Source organism: Cavia porcellus, unplaced genomic scaffold, assembly GCF_034190915.1.
Source record: "Cavia porcellus strain 051 isolate PalLab524CR breed Dunkin Hartley unplaced genomic scaffold, mCavPor4.1 scaffold_15, whole genome shotgun sequence".
NCBI classification, from domain to species: Eukaryota; Metazoa; Chordata; class Mammalia; order Rodentia; family Caviidae; genus Cavia; species Cavia porcellus.
The window spans coordinates 73367774-73375513 of NW_026947498.1; the positions used below are offsets into that span (position 1 = coordinate 73367774).

At 46.2% G+C, this 7740-nt stretch overlaps 1 long non-coding RNA gene across 1 annotated transcript; it reads left to right on the forward strand.

Moving 5' to 3' along the window:
- Positions 1–222: 222 nt before the first annotated feature.
- On the forward strand, positions 223–3149 carry LOC134470528 (uncharacterized). Its single transcript, XR_010039472.1, has 2 exons — positions 223–727; positions 1957–3149. It is a non-coding gene; the product is annotated as an uncharacterized LOC134470528 (long non-coding RNA).
- Positions 3150–7740: the final 4591 nt, after the last annotated feature.

Genomic DNA, 7740 nt, shown 5'->3' on the forward strand with positions numbered 1-7740 from the left:
CCTTGCAATTTCTTCTGTCAGATTAATCACTCTTCCACCCTTAATCTAAGTCTCAAGCAAAGTCTCTGGACATGAGTAAAACGCAGACAAAGTTCTGCCAAGCCATAACACAGACCATCTGGAGTCCAACAGCTAACACAGTTCTTCCAGAAGGAATCTCCCAAGTCTGGTCTTTTGAGCTCTGACAAGAATCTCCCAAACAGATCAGGCCAGAGCATTGCTGTTGGGAGCCGCCGACACCGGTCGCCTTACTTGGCGGACGTAGGGCCTGTGGGTGGGGGCGGAGCCTGAGCTAGATTGCCCCTCCCATTGAGTGAGTCAAGTTGGCGCCTGCTTCCTGCCCCCTGATTGTGCTGGCGACTTAAACAACCCGCTCTGTAAGATAGTCTGCCTAGCAACAGCTGATGTTAGCCAGTCAGCCCGCATCGCGCGCTTTGAACTGATTGGCTACTGTTGCCCTATAAAAGTGAATGCCTTTCCCGCCACGAGAGGAAGCACAAAGAGAGATAGAGAAAGTCCACCGGCGAGAAAGGGCTGGTGACAGAGAGGAGGCCTCGCGGGGCCCACGTGGAGACAAATAAAGGCAAGGTTGCACACTGTCAGAATCTGTCGCGTGTTCTTCCTGCAGGCCAGGAGCGACAACGACATTTGGTGACCCGCACGGGGACTGATCAACCCCGAGACACGGCGGTGGTGTGCAACGCTCCAGCGTGGTGCTGCCGGACAGGTGAGTGGGGATAAGCCTGGGCTCTGGGTGGCGCGCACCTACAGGGCTTTTAGACTCCCCTCAGGCTCACGCGTAGGTGACGGGTTCTTTAAGTCACACGCGGTGAGTTACAGCCCTTAGAGGTTAGAGATGGGTAATTTACCGAGCGCGGAGGCGCGGCCCTTGGTAAAGGCCCTTAGAAAGCTTTTAAAAGCTAGAGACCTCAGGGTAGGTCAAAAAACACTGGAACTATTCATAGCAGAGGTAGATAGGGTAGCTCCCTGGCTTTTACCCACGGGGCATTTAAACCTGCCGTCATGGGAGAAGTTAGGCGGGTACCTCGCCTCGGCGGAACTGGAAGGGGATATTTCGCAGGCTATTCGCCCCCTGTGGGAAATGATACATGCGTGCCTTGAAGGGGAGGGGAAGGGGTTCCCGTCAGCAGTTAGAGACGCGGAAATCATAGATGCACGCAAGGCTTTTGAGCAGGCAAAGTCGGAATGCTCTCGGGAGGGATCTGTCCAGGGGGAAAAAATCCAGGGAAAGATAGAGGACACCCAAGCTCTAGAGTCCTCCGACTTAGATAGCGAGGAGGAACCAGAAGGTGGGGCAGGAAGCCGAGAGGCCAAAAACCCCTATGCCGAGTTGCGCCGTGAATTGGAATTGTGTGCGTGCGCCGCCCGGGAAAAGCAGAGAGAGGAGAAAGGGCCCCTGAGCGCTCTCTGGCGGGGAGGAGACAGAGAGCCATCCGCCCCGCCCTGGAGCTCTTTTCCAGAAGCGGCTCCCCGCCGAGAGGCCGCTACAGGGAACCCTCCCTTCTCTCAGCCGGCACAGGAAGTGACGCCCCGTTCCACTCTGTCGCGACCGCCGTCTTATGACGCTGCGCCGCGGGGCGGACGGTATTTTCATGGGCGGCTACTCTGCTGAGCAGGCTGAGAAAAACGCCGGTTGAGGAAACGGGGGCTGGGGATTTAGCTTAGCAGCATAAGCGCCTGCCTTGTAAGCAGGCAATCGCGAGTTCGATCCCTGGCACCGATAAAAAAAAAAAAAAAACAAAAAAAAAAAAACAAAAAAAAAAAAAAACGAAAAAGACCAAAAAAAAAAAAAATAAATAAAATAAAAAAAAAAAATAAAAAGAGGGAGTAAGCCAAGGCCTGCCTCCAAAGGCGCGGTTATCTATGGCATGACAATGGATGGGCCCGGATCTGGTGGTTAGCTGGAACCGAGGCGCGGTTTGTGTTTTTCTGCAGGAATCGGGACGAGAACCACTGTGGGTCCCAGAGAGGTTGCGACAAGTCCCTCGACTGAAGATCAGGCCTGTTCCACCAGAGGCCAACCGCAGACCCAACAACAAGATGAGCCCTAAAAAAAAAAAACTGCAGGACAATCCCTTTTTGGGGAGCCTGGAATGGCTTGCTCCCCTATGTTTTACCATTGCTAGGTCCCCTGTGCTCCTTGCTTCTGTTCTTACTTGTAGGACCATTCTTGCTCCGATGGGTTACATCATTTATTAATGGGCGCCTTGCGGCGGCCTGGCGTCAAGTACGCCTGGTTGCCCATGCGGCCCTGGCAGCAGCCCGTGATGGGCACAATGACCCCCAGGCTTACGCATGGCTCGCTCGACTGGCCTACGACTGGGTCTAGGTGTGGCGGGTCTTCCGCATTCCTTCCCTAATGACACCACACAGCAGGGTAGGTGAGTCGATGACGGGTAAGAGCGTGCCTCCCCAGCACGACTCGACCTAAGCCAGGCCCTACCCCATGGCGCACGAAAGCCGCTGGATTACTAGAATCTGACCAGATCTAGATGCCTCTCCGAGGGGATCACACGGAGGGGCATGAGTGCATGCCTATGTGCATCCAGGTTCCGTCCAGTTCACTCCTGGCCCTGGAAAAAGGACGAGGGTCTCAAGGCCTTGGCAGACCCGGGGGCGGCCGACCAGGGTCCAAGCCAAGGGCCTACGGTGGGCCTCAACACAGGGCATAAGCCTCTGCACTCGATCCAGGGCGGGCTGCGATGCATACATTCATTCAAAGTAAATAAAATAGGGGGAGATGTTGGGAGCCGCGGCCGACACCGGTCGCCTTACTTGGCGGACGTAGGGCCTGTGGGTGGGGGCGGAGCCTGAGCTAGATTGCCCCTCCCATTGAGTGAGTCAAGTTGGCGCCTGCTTCCTGCCCCCTGATTGTGCTGGCGACTTAAACAACCCGCTCTGTAAGATAGTCTGCCTAGCAACAGCTGATGTTAGCCAGTCAGCCCGCATCGCGCGCTTTGAACTGATTGGCTACTGTTGCCCTATAAAAGTGAATGCCTTTCCCGCCACGAGAGGAAGCACAAAGAGAGATAGAGAAAGTCCACCGGCGAGAAAGGGCTGGTGACAGAGAGGAGGCCTCGCGGGGCCCACGTGGAGACAAATAAAGGCAAGGTTGCACACTGTCAGAATCTGTCGCGTGTTCTTCCTGCAGGCCAGGAGCGACAACGACAATTGCAACTCTACTCTTTCGGGTGACATCTCTGCACCATTACAGACTCTTCCCGTGAGCCATTTCCAAAGGCTCCTGAACCATATGGTCAGGTACAGTCACAGCAATGACCCCACTTCTCTGGCACCAAATTCTGTCTTGGTTACTTTTCTCTCATTGCTGGGACAAAATACATGACATCCAAAGTCAGGGAAGGATTTATTTAGTTCACAATTTGTGAAGGTTTTGGTTCAGAATCAGCTCAGTCCAAGGCAGGGTGGCATGGCACAGGGGCAACATTTCAAGGCAGCAGAAGACAGCAGAAGCAGCAAGAGTAAAAGGAAAGGAACAAGCCTCTTTTCCTCCCTCATGCTGTATGCAGGCTCCTCTCCTTGGGTGGGTGTAGCATCACCCCACATCTTCTTGCCCTCTTCTTGGACAGTCTCAGGTGTTTAAAAAGTGAGGACCCTGCCACCCCTGCTGAGTTGTTTCATTAAATTTCTAAACATCTCAAATTGATGCAATGTATCAATCATTACAGTAATTTAGCCTCTGTGAGTTCTGGATTCCAGAGACTGGAAAATAACTTGGACAAGCAAAAAACCAGACTGAAGTAGATCCCCAGGAAGCAGGAAGGATTTTACAAGGAAATTAAACCTGTAGGGAAACTGAAGAAACAGAACACAGTGTGAAGAAGGGAGGGACAATTTGAGATTTCTCCCCAGATCGTGGCTCATGGCTTACTGGAAAGGGAGACTGAGTCTACAGAGACAACTGAAAATAGGAAACTCCAAATGGCTTCAGGGGAAAAACATAGCAGCGCACAGGCGGGTGCCATGAGCTGCCGGGAGAATCCGGCATTCTCCCTACAGATCTCTTAGCTGAGTTCATTGAAAGGCAACAGCTGGTGAGTGACTGCAGGCCAAGTGCCTGCTGTATTCCTGGAGAGAGCGCTTCATCAGAAATCACTCCAGGGAAGGGTTCAGGACAGCTGCAGCACGGCTTTGCTTTAGGGCTTCCCGTGTATGTTTGCGCAGTGAGTGTGTGAGAGACAGCCATGGCAGACAGCTGTGGGCAGGCAGGCAAATGTGGTGAGGCTGATAATATACCACCCTCCCCGCTTCCAGGGTTTGAGCTAAAGAATACAAGCCCTGTTCCCAGGGCCAGAGGCCAGGCTCAACCTGGGTTGCTCTGGACTTGAAAGTCTTGTCACTGGCACACTTGCCCTAGTCCCACTGAGTGCTGGTGCCTGCACCCAGCACGGATCTGGAGTCCGATTACTTTCTTTATCATCCAGAGTGATCAGGGACATGTATTTTTTTTAAGAGAATAAAACCAAACCAAACTAAACAGAATAATGCTAATAGAACAGAACAATGAAAGCAATGCAGGACTTCTAAGCTAGATAATTAGAAATCCACAGTGGCTACCATAATGTCTCTTGTTTTCTTCAAAATAGCTGTCCATATCATGAGGCATAATAACATCAAACAGAACAAGACAGAATGAAACCAAACCACACCTAATAAAACTATGAGGCCAATACAGGAATTCAAAACAAGATAATAGGAAATTAGCAATGGTTACCACATTTCCTCTTTAGATGTTGTCTTTCATAATATCTGTAGTACATTTTAGATCCCAGTAACTCCTTCAGTTTTTTACACTAGAGATAACATGAAGCTCACCCATATGCCTCTGGCCATTTCATCCATGAACCTGATCTCAAGATGCATCCACTTACCTATAAAAGCCTCAAGATTATCCTTCTTTATAGTTGAGTAGCTTTCCATTGTATGAAAATACCATATTTTTCTTATCCATTCAAGCAAGGACATGTCTTGACTTGGGCATTGTCCCAAAATTATAAATGCCATCAGAAAACCGCACATTCAATATCACATAGAAATTTCTTTTTTGTTTGTGTGTGTGTGTGTTTTGTTTTTGTTTCTTCTTCTCTCCTTTTCTCTTTTCTTCAGTTCAGTGGGGCTTGGAAAATATCCCTCTCCTTCTTCCTATCCCTTTTTAATTTCTTTTTTATTTTTTCCTTTTTCTCCTTTTAATTTCTTTTTGTGTCATTTTAAATTTTGCTCTTATTTTTAGTCCCCATATAATTTCTTTTTATCACCCTGTTTTTCCCTTTTTTTGTCAGTTTTTTCTGTGTCTTTACCTGTTTATATAAATATTCTTCTAATCCTTGAAAGAATCCTTTATACGTCTTCATTCTTTTCCCTCTCGTAAAGTTTCAAACTTTTCTCTCATGTACTCCAAAAGGGAAATGTGTATCTTCAAATGTATATCTTTAATACTAAAACCATAAAGCTTTATTAGTCTTCTAACAACTCTTTAAAATTACTATTGAAATATTTTCTACCATTGGCAGAGATATAGCTATTGCATTTAGTACATGTTAGGTGTATGTACATAATAGATTGCCTTAATGTTTATACCATAATTGTAGATTTGTTTTCTAGGATTAAGCATGTTGCCCAATTGGTTCTTTTGTTATACTAATATCAAATTTGTCTTGGACTATAAAACTAAAGCTGATTTGCTTGATATTACCAGGGTTGATAATTGTTGCTATTTTTCTGTAAATCAACACTCAGATTCCCTTTGTGACACTAACAATATTAGAGTATATTCCCAGAGAATTCAGTGTTGCTACATACACAGCACCCTACCCTCCCAAAATAACCAAGGTGATCAGATTCCCAAAGTACATCACTAAAAAGTGTCTAAAGTGATCTCTGAACTAGCAACAAAGCCTTTATTCTATAGCACCCATGAACTTTAGCACAAACAAATCAAATGAAAGTAACACAGCAAGAAAGGCAATTAAATATTTCTCCAAACTGCCAACTCCTTCAAAGCCAACCCAGGGGACATCAAGAAGTAGAAAATCATAATCCAACACCCGAATTCCTCAAAAGGATAACAGAGGAGTTTAGGAAACAGACGAAAGTGATAATGGGATTAGAGGAGATATAATTAACAGATATTGAAATAATGAGTAAAACGATCCAGGAGCTTTTAGAAGACACTGACCAAAAGCTAAAGAAGGTAAAGAAAATAATACAAACCATAAGCGATTGGTTCAGCAAAGAATTAGAGTCATGAAAAGGTTTTAGACAGAAGTCCAGGAGATTAAAAATCATATTGAAAGTATAGACAGCAGAATTGACTAATGTGAAGTCAGAATTTCAGAAGCAAAGACAATGATACCTTCAAAGACCGACTACTCAAAGACACTCTAAAACCAAAAAGGAAATATGAAAAGTGTATTGAAGAGCTGCTAGATGACACAAAGAAATCTGCTCTAGTTCATTAGAATGAAGGAAGAAGACAACATAAATTTCATAAAAAACCTATTCACAGAAATAATTGCAGAAAACTCCCCAAATATAGGGAAAGAAATAAACATCACAGAAATAATTGCAGAAAACTCCCCAAATATAGGGAAAGAAATAAACATATAGATAAATGAGGCATATAGAACTCAAGTAGCCGGCTTCCTGTGGGTCAAGTAAGTCCAGCAGAGGCGTGGAACTCTCTTCTTTACCTGGAGGCCAGGCTCCGGCTCCCTGTTGGTCCAGTAAGACCAGCGGAGGCAGGGAACCCCGCCTTAGGCGGCAAATTGTTTACTTTGCCTGGGGCCCAGGATCAGCTTCCTGTGGGTCCAGTAAGTCCAGTGGAGGCATGGAACTCTCTTCTTCACCTGGGGGCCAGGTTCTGGCTCCCTGTTGGTCCAGTAAGACCAGCGGAGGCAGGGAACCCTGCCCTAGGCCAGCAAATTGTTTTCTTCACCCGGGGCCCAGGATCCAGCCTCCTCTCGAAATCAGTGAGTAAGGAGGGGGCAGGGAATTCTGTCCCAGCCTGGCTGACCTCTCTACCAAACTTGGAACAAAACTTGAAGCTCAAAAATATAGGAAAATGACAAAACAAAAGACCAAAATGCAGTCTCAAACATCCAGGCCATCCCAAGAAAGCCTAGGAGCTGTATGCATAGAAAAAAATATATGCCACATACCTGAAATACCTGAAATAATAGTAACTGAAATAAAGAAGCAACTCTGGGAAGCCTTAAATGAAATCAAACTAGAAATAATCTCTCAGGTAAAAGAAGAAATGATAAAAGACATGAAGGAGATGCTGAACATATCTAAAGAAGACACAGTTAAAAAATTTGGAGAATAAACAAAAAGATAGAATCCCTGGATGAACAATATAGGAAACAAACAGAATATATAAAGCAGATGCAAAGAGATATACAGGAAATCAAAAACTCCATCGAAAATTGGGAAAACCGCCTCAATGAATGTGAGGATAGAATTCCAGACCTTGAAGACAAGATTGAAGCCAGTGAACAGGAAAGGAAAGATCTTCTAAAAATAACAAGAAATCAGGAAATAACAGTTCAACACCTGCAAGACGATGCAAGGAGGAACAACATAATAGGGATAAATGAAAAAGAAGGGAACAACATAAAGGATGTCAAGAGAAGTAATAGCTGAAAAGAGAAGTAATAGCTGAAAATTTCCCAAACATGAGATTGGAAACCAATATCAAGA